General features: G+C 42.1%; 1 long non-coding RNA gene across 1 annotated transcript; it reads left to right on the forward strand.

Annotated features, from left to right (window-relative positions):
- The first annotated feature begins 13,355 nt into the window (after window positions 1–13,355).
- Window positions 13,356–17,420, forward strand: LOC132333357 (uncharacterized). The gene is made up of 2 exons (XR_009488146.1): window positions 13,356–13,470; window positions 15,560–17,420. It is a non-coding gene; the product is annotated as an uncharacterized LOC132333357 (long non-coding RNA).
- The last annotated feature ends 1,212 nt before the right edge of the window (window positions 17,421–18,632 follow it).

An 18,632-nucleotide genomic window follows, 5' to 3' on the forward strand; every position in this document is an offset into this window, starting at 1 on the left:
GGGCAGACTGTACTGCCTTACTGGTTTCTGGAATTGGCACACATGGCACTTCCCTCACTAACAGCTATTTGGCAGTCTCTACCTCAGTAAGGATGTGATTCTGCAAAGTGTTAATTCGGGTCTGCTGCTGGGCAAAGAATGTCATTGCATGGTTAAAGCTTGCAGGATCAGGTCTGAAGTGAATTTACGTAATTCTTTTCCTAAACCTTCCCTCCATTAACTGTGTGGTTATTTAGCTCTTTACCACTGAACTGATGCTTTACCCCTACTCAGAACACAGCAAGAAAGCCTTTTACCTTGCCAAGTCTGAAAGCCTGACAGATTAATTTTATAATTGGAGAGCTCTCATCCAGAAAGTAACTACCGTATTTTAACATGTAAAGTATGTTTAAACAAACACATGTGAGCTGTGTATGCCTACTTGTTTTCCCTTAGAATTTGATGGGGTTTTTTTCATTGTCACAAAAATATTATATTAACATTCTGCATATTAGAGAAAATTTGTATAGTATAATTCATAACAAGAGTTTTGTATCAATCAATACTGCTTTTAGCCTTGAACTGAAGAAAGTTATCTTTTGTCTACTATTGATTGTAGCAAAAGAATTAATTTGCTTTTGTTTTGTAAAAGGAAGAAGGAAAAACAGACATGAATGTAGAATCCTTGGCCAGATTCTTTTAACATGAGTATTTTTGTTTATGGATTCCTACTGTGAAAGGTTGTCTCCATGTGTCCAAGACAAAATAACTATGTGTCCTCATTGGGAGGAAACATCTTTTCTTTGCGGCTAAACTGATTGTGCCATGTCTGGCAAGCAGGGCAGTTATCCAGTGATGTTTTGCTAATACACCTCAATCCTGGTGACAGCCTTCCCACCTGCTTAGCTTACACTCTGTTAACTCCAAATTCCAGGGTCCCTTCCTTAGGGTGCAGGAGAGCATCAAGGAATCCCACTTGTCAAGTTTTCACAGCAGCAAACACAAAGACACCAGTGTCACTATTCCACATAGGAGTTACTGCAGACAGCAAGCCAAGCTGATCAGCATTACAGGTAATTCAGGCCATTTAAATTCTGCAAGAGTATTTTTCTTCATCCTATATATGATGCTGTATCTTAGCAACATGTATAGGCTAGAGCAGTCAAAGAAAAGGTGGTGTTTTGTTAGGGGAGAAAGTAAATTTCAGTCCTGTTCTTACCTTTCTTCTCAACTTGCATTTAAGTCATTAGTAACATGAGAAAACTGAAAAAGGAGCTGTGACAACAACAGGAAATCATGGATTCAGCAACACAGAACTCATTGCTCTCCCAGGACATGAAGAGGAGGTGACTGAGAGCTCCACTCATCTTGGTGAGGGTTATTTTGTTTGGGATGGGATTTTTTTGTCTGGTTAATTGGATTTTAGTACTAATCAAATCAATTAAGCTACTAAAAGTTCTCCAGGAAAAACTGGATAGAACTCACTGCCTGGAAGACTGCCACCAGCTGTATAGCCAAACTGCTGCACCAGGGAGGCAGCAAGGTACTGGGTTTTCTGTCAAAAATAATTTCTTATTGCACACTTTGTTATCAGTTTCTAGCCAAGAAAGGCTTTAAGAGTGGCTTTAAAGAGAGCCTCATATTTCTGGAAGCCTGACAGATGTTGTGTTCCACCCTAGGTCACCTGCAAAGAGCCCCCAGACTGCTGTTCATAACTTTCCCAAATGGCAGTTGAGTAAGACTGACTAATAGTCAAAACAGGCAAGCTTTCACTGTTGTATCTTGAGCAGGCTGGAGGTCTGCTGTGTGGGAGAAAGAAGCCTCTGTTTGCATTTACTTTTTATTTGGATGACCTTTGAGATGCTTAGCATTTATGGGACAGCCTGGACTGAGCAGAAAAACACTCAGGCACTTCCAGGTAGCTTGGATCCTACAACAGGATTTTTAATTTTTCAGTTCTGTCTGCTCCTGGCCACCTGCTTGCCAACAGAACCTGCCTATTTATGTTTGCATCATTATTTTCTGCTAATAAAGTTGATTTTAAAACTATAAGAACCTAAACTAATAACAATAACAACAAATGGGACTCTACCTCTGTCCCTCTCCTCCTGAAGTTTACTATTCAAATATACAAAACTAATGTCCAAAGCATGGCTGGATATTTATTACAGCATGCAAATGATCACTGATTCCAGAGCTGCATACATGCTAAATGAGAAATTATTACTCATTTGCAATTATTCCAGGAAATCTTGAGTAGCTGCCAAAATAATAAAACAGCTGGATGAGAAGAGGGATAGGATCAGTTTAAGCTGGCACTCAGGCTAAAGAAACTCCTTCAAAGTCACAGCCATGGGTGCCTGGAAGACTCAGATTTATCCCACTGTGGAGCTGGTGCACAACATTGTGCATTGTTACATGCTAACAGCATCTGCCCAGAAAATTAGTTACTTCTCCACTGGAGAACACCAAGTGCCTCTAGAGCCACAGATCAGCAAAAACAACACTGCATCAAAATCAGAACCATGATAGGTTTGTTAATCAAGACAGTGTTGTTGATACTAACCCAGGTTAGAAATTATATAAGTGGAGTTTATTACAAATACTGTGACTGCACAAAAAGAATAGATGTGGAGAAAGCTAAGGCTAGTCATATTTCATGATTCCTTAGGATCTCCCTGGATAAATCCTTTTTTCTTCATGCCACTGCTCATTGATCTCTACTGTCTGGACCACCAAACTTTCATCTCCAGGTGTGCTATCAGCTAGCAGGCAATGGTAGGAGTGATTAAATAGGAGGTTGGAAAACTCATGTGAAACTTGCTCTCTTCTAATGAACAATAGAGAAATAATTTGAACTGTATTTAACTGGTACAAAAGAAAAGTGCTTATAAGGTAGGCATTATAATAAAAAATTACACCTAAGAGCAAAGCTCCTGGCTTAGCACTATAAAGTACATGCCAATAATCCAGGGAAACTCTTTTCCTAAACTCCATCATAGGTCCATTAAAAGTTGCCTCTTCTGCTGGTAAAAGTGCATTCCATGGTCTCACTGGTCTGTGCATATTCCCAAAGTCTGATGCTGTTGCTGGCAAAGCTTTATTATATTCCTACATTACATAGAGCACTGTGCAAACTCTAAACAAAAGAAAACGACATCCAACTGCTAACAACAGTTACAAAGACTTGCCCTTTCCCACAGCCAAAGTAGGAGTCAGACAAAGGCTTCCTCTGAATCCTTGCTCATTGTGTGAAGCACAATTCAAGCAATCATCAAATGGTATTAATCATGGCCTTCCACAGCTCTATAACTAATATCCTTAAAGTTATACTGCATGGTAAATATAATTTTCAGCAGCTGAGAACTGTGAAACTGATACAGCCCTCATCGGAACGCTAAGGGTATTGGCATTGCTTTAAAACTATCTCCGTACTCAAACAGTTTCTATGCACAGATGTCTTCAAGAAAAGTCAGAGGATTGCATGTTTTAATAGCTATGGAAGCATTTTATTCCCTTTGAAAAAAATATTTGGGTTCATGTTTATTAATGCCCAATGCTCAAGGTCAAAAAGAACATTCATATATTTGGCCAGAAGTGTTGCTTTGCATGAGATCAAGATGCCAGAAGGTTATACTTGATCAACAGTAGGTGCCCAAGGGATTTGATTGAAAACATTTGGAAGTATTAAATCAATAGCTGTTAAGATTCCTCTATCTATAAATGCAGTAGGTTTTAGTAAACATGTGTTGAGTGGTTTTATTTTACCTAAGGAAAATGTGTTGGAATTATGGGGTTTTATGCGTTTCTGGGACATGAGCTCACAAATTGCCAAAGAACTTTGGCACAACTAAAGGGAGTGAGAGTCAGACAGACACTTCAAACACTAGTAAGGGCAAATTTTGAATGTTTGCCAAGTGAAATGCAATTAATCAGGATCTCTGCACTATTTACTACTGAGAGATGACAAAAATCTGTCTAAGGAATAATTATCAAAAGAGACAACTGTGGGGTGGGACACAGCACTGGCCTCATATGATCTGCATACGAGAAGTCATTAATATAGAATTACATCTGATATACAGTATAGTCACAAGACTGAGGGACCTTCTCTCAAAGTTCCTTTTCTCCATCAAAATGAAACATAGAATGCTTCTATTATTCCAGAGGCTCAAAGTTATTCCTAAGGGCAATAACTAGTCAGCTATGTCATACTGTCCCTAGGGATGCTGTGGAAACCCCTCTGGCTTGATGCAGACAGAGAAAGGAAAAAGCATAGCACCAAGAACAGCCCAGCATTGGCTGGTAAGTTGAGTAGATGACCTGACAGGTCTTTTCCATCTATAATTTTATTCTGTGTCTTCAGTACTGAAGGCCCTGTGGACATCCACAGTGTTCTTGCTTTCCTGGAAGCCTTAATAAAGATCTGGTTTGGAACTCTGAAATACAACTAATACCACTGAGCATATTATTCTAGTGTGGTGTGAGAGACAAAAAAAAATGCCAGTGAGAACATACCCCATCATGCTAGTTGGGTTTATTCTGGCTTTTAACAACAGGATCCCTGAAACACTTGTATCAATGAATTCTAGTTGCAATTGTTGTCGGCATGCTGCTTACTTCAGTGCAGAAAAACCCTGGTGCATACCCAGTTATTGTACTGTTTACCCAAGATAGTGTTTGGATTTACAAGCTCACATGTTTGACCTGGTCCTGAGACTTTGGTTCGTTAGGAGATGCAGAAACTAATCTAGATATCCTCACTCAGCAACAAGTATGTCAGTATTTCTTCTCTACTCTTCACCTAGTCTGTGCCTACCAGAAGCCTCTTCTCTGTAGCACATCCACTTGTAAAGTTGGTACAAGCTCACAAAAGCCTCTTTATCAGATTTATCCATCAGTCTGAAGACCAGATTTTCTACTGTACCCTGTTGCCACTGGGATTACTTAAGGGGAAAGACAATTCCAGTTCTACCTCAGAGTACAGCAGGAAGATTAACAATCTCTCTTGTCACCCAAAACTTGGTCACTTACTTCTCCACAGCAGATACACCAGAAGCCCCTAAGGCAGAACCAGTTTGTGAGCAGTTTCTGTTGGTCCCTGGAGCCAAGTTCCTCAGCCAGCAGTCAGATTTCCAATGGTTTGCAAAGCCAAAAGATATTTTGCCAATACCTTAACTAGATGAAATATGGTAGCATGTAGCCTACAGCAACCCAGATCTGAATCTAGAAATCTGGCCTTTGGAGGACTGGTGGAACCAAAGGAATATTCTGACTCAGCTGGAGCAACTTCTCAGATCTGAAGGAAACTTTGCCCAGTGGGAACTCACAGCAGGTCACAGCTCAGTTTCTCATGAGATTGGCCACATCTGTTCTCTTTTATGCAAGAGAAACACTTCATTAGAGCCCTATGTAACCTTCTGTTGGGCAATACTGGGCACTCCTGGTTTCATCAAAAGATGATTCAGTGGGTTCCATTATTGCTTCATACCTCAACAGTAAAGTTTTGGGTGGGTTCTTGGACAAGAATCTTGGCTCTGAGAGACATGTTTGATATGGTAGCCTTGGACACAACTATACAATAATTCAAGAACTTCTTACAAAACACATGTGTTTACTTACATCAATAAGCATAAAATGAAAGCCAACATTTTTGCTATTGTATAAAATAGAACACCTCAACGCTATTATATCTCTTGGAGTTCAGGGGGACCTACAGAGACAAATGTACCCCTGCTATGTGACTTAGGAAAATATCTTAAAATCCAAACCTTTCCACGTGCTGCAGAATGGCCCTGTGGCAAAACCTCTTCCAGAGTCGGAAGCTGCCTGTAAGGTCCACCACAGGCCAGTATCTCTGATATTCAGTGAATCATGCTGCACACATATGGAAGGCAGAAGAGAATCTGGCACTTAGTAACATTTAAGTTGCTCTTTTTAAAGGCCATGTTGGTATCTTTTTAAATGTTTCTTAAGAATTTAGCAGTTTCTTTCTTGACTCTATCACAATCCAGTTTACTCTCCAGAGTAAATTTGAAGTCTGAATGCAGCAGCATTCTATTACCAATCAGTTACCCTCTACAGAGAAAAGTTCTTGGTGCTGTAATAGTTTTGTTTTCCCATTCTTACCCTAATGTAATATTGCTGCTATATGTTGTGCTCCAGAAAGCACCAGAGACTGTGGCTTCGCAGCTCTCCCTTTCCGCTAAATGTCTCACACAGATGACACACCCTAGCAGGGCCTGAGCTTGGGAACATCTGCCTGTTCCAAAACCCAGAGTTCCCACATAATTTGCTGCTATCGAGTTACTGGGCTAGCCACAAATTGACTAATGCAATAGTCATCAAGGATCAGGAGGTTGGAGCATGAGTGCTTAAATTTCAGGGCAGGGTGATTTGTCCTTTAGCATCACAAACACTTTATCAACACACAAATGAGGAAAATTCTCCATCTGCCCACCATGAACAGTACAAAAAGAAAAGGGAATCTACGTATAGCCTTTAATTTCAAGTGATGTACCCTAGACAGGGCCTTTCAAAATCTCCACCTGTGGGGAGAGCGCCTGGGCCTTGGCACTGGAGAGCTTTGCTTGCCTTACTGTGACTGAGGAATATCATTCTCACAATGGATATCACTCCCTCTCCCTTAGTGTTTTCAGCATACAAACTAAACAGCAACAGCAGTCAAGAACAATTCCTTTTCCCCCACATACCTTACTGATAAAATAAAACTTTCCTGAAAAATCCTTTCAATCTTATCAAACCAAATTAGTCTTTTCTAAGCTAGAAGAATCTTCTGAGTTGCTCCTTAAACTTAAGCTTCACATGACTCTTTGATTATTTCTCATAGTCTTTTAGCAACCAAACCAGCCCATAACCCACAAAGAGAGACTGTGCTCCATCTATAACAACAGGTGAGATTAGGGGAAAACAACATACTGCTTCAGTAGTTTAAAATCCTGAACACACTGATCATGTTCTCTTCACCAAGCCAGCAATGCTACAAACACTAAGGAAGCAGGGCAGTGAGAAGGGCCTGTAATTATTGGCTGCAGCTGTTTGCACCAGCCAGTCTCCTGTCTTTAATTGCCAGTGTCACAGAATCATAGAATGCTTTGGGTTAGAAAAAACCTAATTACCTAGTTCAAACCCCCTACCATGGGCAAAGACACCTTCCACTAGACCAGGCTGTTCAGTGCCCCATCCAAAACTCCTCTGGGCAGTGGTATATACACCAGTATGAGTATCGGGTGATGATCCGCAAATGACTGCAGAATAAAAGACAGTCTGAATTCGTTGACAAGGAACTAGTAGGGAGAGTTCATTTCAAACTCTGCCTGTGCTCTACTAGAGCTGCTAATCTACTCTGTAGTATTCCGTTTTCTGAAAAGAGTTTTCTAAATGTTAAACCACAATATCTAAGCTAGCAAATTATTTTACAATATATCACCCTTCTCTGGATATCCCAATACCAGCAATCATTCATATTATATGATTTGCATAGTAATCAGTGAGGAATGTAGTCCTAGAACTTTTTTTCTCTGGCTAGCTGTTGCATTCACTACATAATTTTATCTTTTTCATATGAAAATGCTTATGATTTCATCTAGAATGAATTTATTGAGTCTGCAACCAAAACTCATCTTAGTGTCATACATAAAAAAAATTAATTTTGGAAGAGGCAATTATTTAACACCATTGAACTGCCACTCTCTGGGACAGAGAGGTTTTTATTGCTTGAGGTGAGCAAATAAACACATTAAGCTTCCCAAATCAGGCAACAGGACTACAAAGGTTTCATGTACTTCCTCTGGACTTCATCAAATATGTTTCTTTCTTTTTAATCCTTCACTGGGTTATAGTTTGCCATTACCTCTTCTGAGCTACTACCAAGACACATTTCATATGCATGTTTATAAACCATTTAGTTATTTGAGCTTCTCAAGCTCCCAGTGCCACAAGCACAGCTCACCTTTTCCCACCCACGTTAACTGGGTTAACCATGTTATTCACCGATGTTAACTGTTCTGTCTTAATGTCTTGAAGATAAGTTGAGACAAAAAAGTGAAACCAAGTCCAAGAACAGATAGTAGACACACAGTCTCCTGCCAGCTCTGCAAAAGAGAATAAGCAAGTGCTGCTTGTTTTTTGCTTATATCTGAACATGCAGTACAGAATTAATAGATCATTTTACATTCTTATAATTCCTGAAAAGAAATTTGTCTTCATGCCACCTGCTTCTTCTGACCTGAAGGGACCAGGTCCTGGAGAAAAGTGTGAAGGATTTCAGATGATAAGCTGATGGGCATAGTTTTGGGCGCTGTTTCATTCTTTAGAGCAGTGATTCTTATGCCATGTACTGTCAGCAATCACTGAAATGACTGTGAAAATCAGAAGGAAACTCTGTACAGTCAAAGGAGCAAAAGAGGAAATAAAAATAATGGACTGATTTTCAGAACCCAACTTGACATGTATTTGGCTCTAAGTAAAAACCTCTATGGTATCACACCAGGTTGAAGGATTTTTTAAAAAGAGACATTTACAGCACTTTAGAGGGGGAAAAAAGTAAGAAATAATTTTTCTAATTAGCTTCTATAATGAAAAAGAGGAATGGAAAGGAACCTCTTGTATAGTATTAAGATTGAAATTATGTCAAGTCGTCTTCTGTGGAACTTTTTCCACAGTGACTATAAGCCATGAGCTAACTTTAATACTGCTGCTTTCTCTGTATATGTACTTAACTGACTTCTAGTAAAAGTGCAAAGCCCAAAGCCACTGGTCATCCCCAGCCAGACTAAAGCAAGAGCTAAATGTCAACCAGCTGCTGAGCTCATAAATGCCTTTCAGGAAGGAAGGCAGACAAGGAGAGGCTGGATTTGTTGCCACCCAAATGAAAACAAGCAGGATGAGCTTCACCTGTATTAGACTGCAGCAAATAGGAAGGGGCTGCTACTGAATGTCCTTGTGGGGACTAGACCTGACAGAATCTTGACTCTTCCTAGACATAGAAGTCTTGCCTTTAGGGTACCAGACTGCTCTTATTTCAGATTTGAACTGCCACCCCAATATTAGTTTTGAAAGAGCTCCATATATCAGAAATTGCACAGCACAGTAGTTTAGAGATGGGCTCACCTGTGATCAGTGGGATGGTAACTCTAAAGTAGCTGTCAAAAAAAAGAATATTGTTTAAATAAAAAAAATGGGGAAACCTTTCAGTCAGCTTAGCAAAAAATAAGGTATGGAAGAGTTGGCAAAACCAGAAACCAGTGGAATAGTTCTTACATAACAGCAATTAACTTCTTTAGTTGATCTTGTTAATTTACTCAGATGGTAAAATGTTGTCACTAGAGGTTGTGTGCAGGGGTGATAGGAAAGTGTAAGAGGAGGAGGCAGTTAAATGGCTGTAAAAGGGGTGGGCAAAATATGACACAGTGCCAAGTAGTTATGGGTCATTTGAGTTCTCAAGTGACAGGTCAGATCTGTGGACTAGCAAGCACAGCATAATTATTGAAATAGGCATCAGCAAACTTGTCTGCCCTTAGGTTTAGTAACGTTCAATTTTATAAGCAGTTCTGGATCATAGCAAGCAGCTGTTCAATTGAATGCACACAAAGAAGTGACTGGAGGCTAGATTACTGGCACCAGGTCGAGGCATTATTGGGTGGGTGGGACATCTCTCCATCTCCATACATAAAAGTTTTTATTTGTGTGTTACTTATGCTCTGACCTCTGGGAGCTCAGAGCAAAATTCCAGTGACCTATAAAATTCTGCTTCTGAGCCAAAGTATCTGCACAGCACCTATCTCACACCCAGGCCTGTCAGTACTGCCAAAGTGATATTCTCGTATCTATCAGAGCACATCCATCTGAGCAGGACAGAGACTCAGCTAAGGAAGCACCAGGGCTCTTCTCTGCTCTTTGTTTTCCTTTCCTCTGCTGGAGCTGAGGATGGCTGTGTTGAACATGGGTGAGATCCCAGGGGCACTTTGAGGATTCAGGGTAAAATCTTGTTCCAGAGAAATCAATGTGAGTTTTGCCATTGACTTTGGTGGGGCTGGACTTCATTCATAAAGCGTTGACTGTTTTAATAGATTTACCAGCCCTGCAGGCAGCCCATGCAGAAGCGTAATAGATCTTGCACTCTTGCTTCTAGAAATGAATCCCCTGGCTCAGCCAAGGTCTGCAGAGAGCAGCTTCCCCATGCCAAGCCCTTCATCTGGGAAACCTACCAAGCCAGTATTGCACTGTAAGTTTGCAGCTTAGTGGGACTGACTTGTGCCTCTGCACAGGAATATAACTATACGTGCTGGAGGTGTAGCCCAGGTGGTTCTGCCTCACAGTGGGCTGGGCCCTCAAGCAATAGCAGCAAGGGTGGCTTTGCCAGTTTGCACCATGGCCAAGCTGGCCTCAGCAGCCGCAGCACAAAGCTGGCTGAAGCCACCATCCAAGCCAGCAGCTGCACAAGCAAAGGGATGGAGCCTGGCTTTTTATAGGGCCAGGCCCCTGCTGCAGTAGCCAGCAGTGACCCTGTGCTAAAGCTGCAGAGAGGACTGTGGTCTGAGTGTTGCCTGCCATTTGTACTGCCTTGGCACTATGGTACCTTTTTTAAAAAAGGAAAAAAGGAGAGAGGGAATCCTGCTCCATTGTCCTACTGCAAGTGGAAAAGGGCTGAACTAATTCAAACCAAACTCCGAACAGAAACTCCTCGCAGGCAGAGATATTTTTCTGTCAAATTTCAGCCCTGGGAGAATTTTTACAGCTGAGCAATAAACTCTTGAAACAGAGGTTAAGGCCCTCACTAGCTCCAGGCTTTTAATACAAGAAGCAGCACAGAGCAATGGGTACTCAGTGTAGGAATGTGTCAGACTGAAGGGAGGCTGGATGTACTGGGGAAAGGAGGGGGTTAATTACCATAATTGCCCAACAAACATTTCCTAATATTGTCACTTTTTTACCCAGAAGTTACAATTTCTGTTGCTATAGAAGCAAGATGTTGATACTGGATTCATTTTCTGGGTTTTATTCCTTTTTGTCATTTTTCCCATGAACTAATAAGCCACAGTGGATTTGAAAGTATGAGCAAATGTGAACACTATACAAAGCACTTTTATGTTCTATTGACATTTTCTTCCCACCCTAATAATTTAGAGCTGTTAACATAAAAAAAATTAAGATGATCATACTTCCCATCACTTTCATTTCCCATGTTTATGAAGGAAGAATTGTGAGTAATTTCCCATAGTTATTGTTTGCAGCACAACACATGGTCTCAATTACTGGGATAAGAAACATAGAGTATTGGTGAGGATAAATGATTTATCTGTGCATTTCATTCAAAATTCATTTTCCATGCCATAGTTTATATTACTTTGATCAACATCATCTTTCTTGTTTGAATCTACAAACATAATTCAACTGTTCTGAGCAGGACCCTGGGTCACAAGAGATCAGTTTGCTGACATATTTCTGGAGCAGTGAAGCATAAGCAGAGTGATCCTGCACCAAACCTACTTTCTGAAAAGGTATCTACCCAAGAAGGGCAGATCTGGACAAATCTAGAGTAATGGAACACAAAATAACCCCTGGATTTGACTTTTGTTCCCATTTCTAAGTAAATAAAAAGGGACAACAGCTACTGTCAGGATCCATCCCCACATAGAACATAATTCCATGCATTAATTTGTATTTTCTTTCTGGCACTTGGAGGTCCTTCACTCCTTGAAAATGCCTTTTCTGCATTAATGACCTGAGTGGTTGCAGGCCCATGGCTGATGTCTCTGCATGGGAGCTGTCTCCAGGCAGCTCTGACAGCCTTGGGGCACTTGGCTCCTGCTGCTCATGGAGAGACAGGTACCATTGGCATGTGACTGTGCTGAACCAGCACATGCTATAAAAAGGCAGCTTTAGCACAGATCACAGCAGCTCAGATGTGGCAGAATAAGTGGATTTATCATTCAGGGCCGGATTATTGCTGTAGATTTGAAGAGTGTGTCTGGTGGGGACAGGCTGGTGGCACTGCTGAGACTGGCAGCAAATGATGTTTGGTTAATTGCAGATTTTGCAGGGTGGGGGTTCAGCTGACACCAAAGACAGCATTACTTTCTTTTTTTTTTTACCCCGCCTTCCCAGCTGGTGCTCAAAGACAATGTTCAGCTGCTTCTCTTGTAGGACTGCTCTTTGTTAGACATCGTGCAGGACATGAGATATTTAATGCTTAGAGGGTGGATGGGGAGGTGCCCCTGCATAAATCCTTCATCAATTCTCTATTTTTTAAATAAATCCCAGGCTGGTCTGTGGGGAACTCGAGATTGTGCTGTTTGTTAGCACAAATGAGCCCAACACAAATAGTTGGTCTTTTTGACCAGAGAGTTGTGCAACTCCGGTGGACTTGGCCTTCAACCCAGGCCTGGCAGCCACATTGGGACCCACAATTTCCTCCCATGGTTTTATCTGTGCTGCAGAAAACACTTTTGTTCCCAGGATATTTTGGAATATAGGAGTGTGGAGTTTGCCTGTGTATGGGTCACAACATGATCTGTAGTAAATTCAGTCTCCTAAATGACATAATCATATTACAGGGCAAATGTATAACAGACAAATTCACACAGAATTTGTTGAAGAGTGAACTTTATGGCTTTGCTGAAGAGTGAACTTTCAAATTACAGTTCTGCTTCCTGGTTCCTTACCCTTGCTCTCAGCACATGTGTAGTGGATTTTCTCAGCCTTTTTTTTCTCTCTTCCATTTTTGGGTGCTGCTTTCAGTCTTAAACCATGAAACACACGTGGTTTAAAGATAAAGACCAGATCTCTTCAGGACCTCCAGCCATCCTGGGGAAGGCTTTGCATCAAGGCTGGCAGCCCTGTGCAGCTGAATAGCACAAAGGCAGAAGGCTGGTGATGCATGTCAGAAAGCCTTCTGAGCAGCTGCCCTGCAGAGCCAGTGCTACTGCACTGTTCATTCCCCTCCTCCTCTCTTCCAGTTCCCTGTTGTTTCAGCTTTGCACTGATGTGAACACAAACCGGTCCCTTCCTTGTCTGCTCTGCACTGCCACCTTCCTCCTCTCTTCCTGCCCATCCCTTCTATCACAGGTTTCTCAAAGCAGCAGCAACTTGTGCTATCACCTTCTTCTCTGGACCCACCACTTACATTCCCAGTTCATATTCTGCCTGATTTTTGACTCCAGATCCTCCTCAAATGTTTTCCATCTACAGTTTATATTTGATGCAAAATGAATCTTGTGATAAAGGGGTTTAATGATGATAATTTTTTTTAAATTTAAAAAGGCAACTTTGTATCAGAAGATTCCTTTAAAATAACAGAATAAATCTAAAGAAATCTGCATTGAAAAGTGTTTTTATCTCTTTTCCATCTTTAAGGTATCTGTGCTATGGCAGAACTGGCAGCACTGAGAAGCTGGGACCCACAATCATGTTGGGCACCTCTTGACCAAGAGAACTGGCACCACATCACTGTGAATCTCAGCATTTCAGGTAGGAAGTCCATTTTCCCACTATATGCCTGGATGTGAGCCATGTTTAAATGCAGTATCAGGATAAGGACCACTGGTCTCATCCCCTGAACTTACTTGTTAATTCCTTTGTTAGCTGGATTTATTCCTCAAAAGGCAAACATACATTATGGACTGGATCTTTTGTTGCATAAGCCAAACTCAAAGTCAGTGCACTCCAGGCTTGGAAACTGTACATACAGCTTAAAATTAAGAATCTGGGGAAGGCTTCATTATTTGGATGGTTTAGTGGAGCAGCACAATCCAAACCAGACCATGCACAGCATCACCTGCAATGGAGGAACAGGTCTCACTGCTGGCGCTCAGTGCAGTGCAGGGCTTTGGGCTGCCATACTGTAAACCAGTTTCTGCATGATTTGTCTTGAGACTCACCTCTTTGCTCTGGTTGTTTTGTTTTTCTGGTCTAAACTCAAAACCAAAGTGAAATTCAGCCAAAGTGCCCAAATTTCCTGGTTACAGGTTGAAACCAAGCAAAAAGTCCATCGTTGATATGGTTTCAACCTAAAACCATAAATCATTTTTTATTCACCTAAAGTTCATTCCAAATTTACTCAAAACTTGGCCTAGATTTGCCTGAAACTTGGCCTATAATGGCTTGAAACTGAGCCCAGCTTCAGAGAGGTTCATGAACCTCCACAAACCTGGCCCAAGTCTTGAGTTTGTAATGAAACCCAAAACCAGGGGAGTTTCACCTGATTTGGGTTGGGTTATAAACATTTCTCACGGCTCTAGTATTTATTATGATTATAATAACAACACATTTATACAGAGCTGCAAGCACACACAGAGAAGTCGAGACAGCTTTCCTACCTGTCCAAGCTCACCAGCTCAATCATGTGCTGGACTGGAGCTACAGTCAAACTCAGCCCCAGATGAGCAGATTAAAAAAAATAATTTCTCCTGGGTTGACAAAGACAAAAAAAAAAAAAAAAAATTACCCAGAAGAACTTCAGACAGAAATTATAGGGATAAAGAATCAATCTCCAAAGAAAACTAAGCAGTAACCCTGTTTTATGGCTGGTTCATCCAGCAGCCTGAGAGATAAGCCAGGCAGGCTGGCAGAGCCCAGGTCCTGCTCACCAGCAGTGTCAATTTTGATTATCTCCATGCAGCCTGCTGGCCCTACCAAAAATCTTTTTTTGCAGTAAATTATCAAGAACTGACACTGGTTTTGCTTAGGTTTTTTTTTAAACTAAGTGGCAGCATCCCGGGTGGGGTATCTATGGGAAGAGACTCTCCAGGGGCTCTGTGCTAGGGCATGGGGTCATGCTCCTGGCTTTCTGAAGAGTGTTGGGAATGGCCAGGGCTCCAGCAGGCTCCATGTGAGATGCATTTTAGTGAAGAGGGGCAGTTCCCATGGCTTTATGCCAGCTGGGGCTGTCATGGCTGAAGAGCCCCTGTGGCTTCTTGTCCTCCTCTCCAGGGACACCTCAGTATTTTGGAGTTACTCCTGGCAGAATGGCCATTGCTGTGAGCTCTCCCAGACCAAAACATCTGGTTCTCAGTTCTTGTCCTGTAAAACAAGGATGACAAACACATCCCAACCTCACAAGGGTGTAGCAAGGAACATCCTACAGCCCTGGGAGCCATAGAGAAGCTCATAAACAAACAAACCTGCAGATGTGAGAGCCAAGCCAGGGAGAGGCTGGGCCAAAACTGCTGCCAAGTGCATGGGAAAGGTCCAGCCCAAGAAAGGGGAAAAGCCCTTCCTTGTATTAACAAAGACTTACCACAGCATCACTTTGGCCTGGGAGCACCAAGGCACAGTATCTGACTAGACTCTTCAGACAAAACCACCTACGTTTCTATGTGCACATATGGGCACGTGTCTAAGCAGGCTGAGGACTCGGCTGCACACCAACAAGCAGCCATGGCACACGCTGAACTGGCTGGCACCAGCACAGGGCTGCAGCCCAGCTTTGCCAGCACACTCCCACTAGTCAGGCAGCCTGGGCCTCCACAGACACTTCCTGTCACATGGCACAGTAGAAATAGAAAGGAGAGCCCAAAATACAAAAAATAAACACTTTGATGACCTCTCTTCCCCCAAGGTTCCTCTCCTGAACTCAATGGGAAGCTCATAACTGAGAAGTTGGCTTGGGCGTGATATTCCTCAAAAGCATTTGTTATGAGGGTGTGAAATATTTGGCAAGTTTTAAGGACAACAGACGCAGATTGTTGGAATTTGTCAGAGCTGAAGTCATCAACGTCTTCAACATTTTTGCTGCACAGAAAGAGGGTCTCATCTTCAGGCAAACCAGAGCACACAGCCTGCTCCAGAGGGATCGGATTCCAAAGCCTCCAAGAGCAACATCAGCCTTCGTGAATAGGGACCACCTGCACCGGCCTGGCACCAGCAGTGCCTCTGCCTGCTCTGAGAGCAGCCTGGGCATGTCCTGCTCTGTGGGGACAGTGTCTGGTCCCTGCAGCACCTGCCTGGGGACCTGCAAGGGACAACTCAGAAGCACAACGCACCAGGGCTTGTGCAGGACCAGCACATGTGAGTGAAACAGAAGATGCATTGGAGCGCTTTGGGCCACTGAATTACTGCAACATTCCACCCTCTCCCTGTTTTTCCCCCTCTTGTTCCTACTGCAACCTCTACAATCATTAACATTTTCATTAGTGTAAATGATGGCATATTATGCCCCAAATCACACCTGTCTGCTTGCCCTGTCTTAAGTTTTCACAGCATCCCAAACCAGCATGATTCCGTTGGTTAATGTGACATCCCAGACCTGAGGTGCCGATGGGGTTTGCAAACAGAGCCCTCCAGGCAGCTCTGTGTAACCACAGGAGCTCACACAGGGGCTGCATAGGTCCCTGCAGGCATCCAACATGCTCAGGCCACAGGCAACAACTAGAAGCTCTGGGATTTTCTGAACACAAGGGTTTTAGCCAAGTGCTAGTCTGCCAAGATTGTGATAACATGAGGGCTTACTCTAGGCAACTACTCTGCTAGGACACTGCCAACCCAGATTTACTGGATTAATCTGGTGTACATCATATCTTGGCCTAAGCTCCCAGCCACTCCTGCAAGCAGAAAAGCTGCAAGATTTGCTCTGGGGAGAGACTGAAGTAGACAAGATCCTGGGTTCAGATATCCCAGTTTTTTGAAGCTGGTGTGTCCCATTAGTTCCTGTCCTACCTGGCACAGTGCAGCTGGGTGGCACTGAGAGGGGTGCCCAGCTCCTGCAGCTCCAGCCTCATCCAATGCTGAACTCTGGCTTCCCTTCTGTAACTGAAAAGACAAGATTTTCTCATCACAGTGAAGTGAGAAGCTCTTTCCTCTTCATCTGGTGCCTAGTCAGAAAGCAGCAGCACAATGTAGGCTGTTAACCTCGCCAATTTGGGCAGAGCCCATCAGGTCCACAAGAGTACTGTGAGGCTTTAATGGCTGAAGTGGTCATTCCTTCACAGCCAACATCAATTTTTAAAAGTGGTGAGAAAGCTTTTGCAATGCCAGCACCACACCTCCTCCTTGGCCTAGAGCAGCAGGTTTGGTGCCTTGTGATGCACTTACCTGTTATGGTGCTGCTGGCAGGGACTGGCAGTGCCCAGCTTGGGCCCAGGAAGGTACAGGCAGCTGCTGGACATGAACTGTAGCATCTTGCTCTCCAAACAGCTCAACAGCTCAGGCCCGTGTGTGCTGAGGAGTCTTGACCTGATTAGCTCTTCCAAAGCACAAAGCTGAACTTGAATCACAGCATAGAATATTTATCTTAGAGAAACCCTGAGTATGATCCTTCAAGACCTGCCCTAAGAAAGCAAATATTGGGGTTCTTTGAAAGTCAGCTTAAAAGAGAGACTGTGGAAACAGCAGTGTTCTGCCAAAATACACGTGGGCTGTCAAGTTTACAAGATACTGTTACAACACACAATAAAAGAATGATTTGCTGTGTACAGTAACAAGCCATCTTTGTTAAAATCCGTTAACCAAAAATTAGATTTATTATTCATGCAATCATCTATGCAGAGTCAAATGTACAATCACAGTGGAGGGCAGCCACTCTTATTTCAAACAATTAAGCATTTTGTGATTTCCTTGAATTTGAAAAGTATCCTTTAATTGCAAAAGGATATACATTTAGAAAGAGCTCTACTTCAGTCTGTCTAGTGCTTAGAGTCATTCTGGGATCCCACTGTCAAATGAAATACAGCAGATCATTTCAAAATCACACTGCAAGTTACAAACCACTTTTTAATTGCAAGTTGCATGCAATGTTATTGTGCAACCTTTGTGCTTCACTGAGATGCCAAGGAAGCTGCAAATATCCAAACTAATGGAAATGATCATACACATACAGCAACTAAAACCAAGAAACAAAAATTATATATCAGTTAAAGGACATTGCTGCAAAGAGACAGATGAATACTGTACAAAAAAAGTGGATTTTTTTATGTGCAGATTAGTACAGCACGTCTGGGTTTTCCATTTTAAAATGACTAAAAGAGCTACTGTCAAGATTTCTAGTTTCTGAAGCATAGCAAAGGCAATTTGCAGAACAGTGTGGGCAACACTGGGGCTGCTGGAACACAGTCAAAAAACCTTTGGCATCATAAGGTGTTACATGGAGCTTAAATGTAAACCAACTCTATGAGATAGACTCCTGACAGGTCTTTCTGAAATCGTCCTTCTCAGTTCCTCTCAGTGTTTAGGGGCTGAGAAAAAAAACTTAAATGGTAAACTTACCTATAAATGACACAATCATGCACACTGGCACTAAAAATCATTCCCAACCTGCTGATATAGGAGTGCCATTTACAACTGTAAAGTTCTGATTATATCTCACCACAGTTATGCAACATATGGAAAAAATACACTGTTCAACATTTTGGCACACTAATAAATAAAATCCAGACACGGTCTATTAAAAATATCAATGTAATCCTGTGCACAAGCTTACTTTTTATATAGTTATATTTGTTATGCAAAAGAAATCACAGAGAGCAATAATACAATTTGGGGTGAATTATAGGAGTACATTTCCCTTCCAAAGCTATTATAGCTCAATATATGTTCCCTCTATCAACTACAGTGCTGTCCCAGCAGCAGTTTCAGTGCTTCTTTCTTCCAGATTTTATAGCATCACACCTCAGTACAACGTTCTGGCACTGCTGCTA

The sequence above is a fragment of the Haemorhous mexicanus genome, chromosome 13 (assembly GCF_027477595.1).
Source record: "Haemorhous mexicanus isolate bHaeMex1 chromosome 13, bHaeMex1.pri, whole genome shotgun sequence".
Classification (NCBI taxonomy): domain Eukaryota; kingdom Metazoa; phylum Chordata; class Aves; order Passeriformes; family Fringillidae; genus Haemorhous; species Haemorhous mexicanus.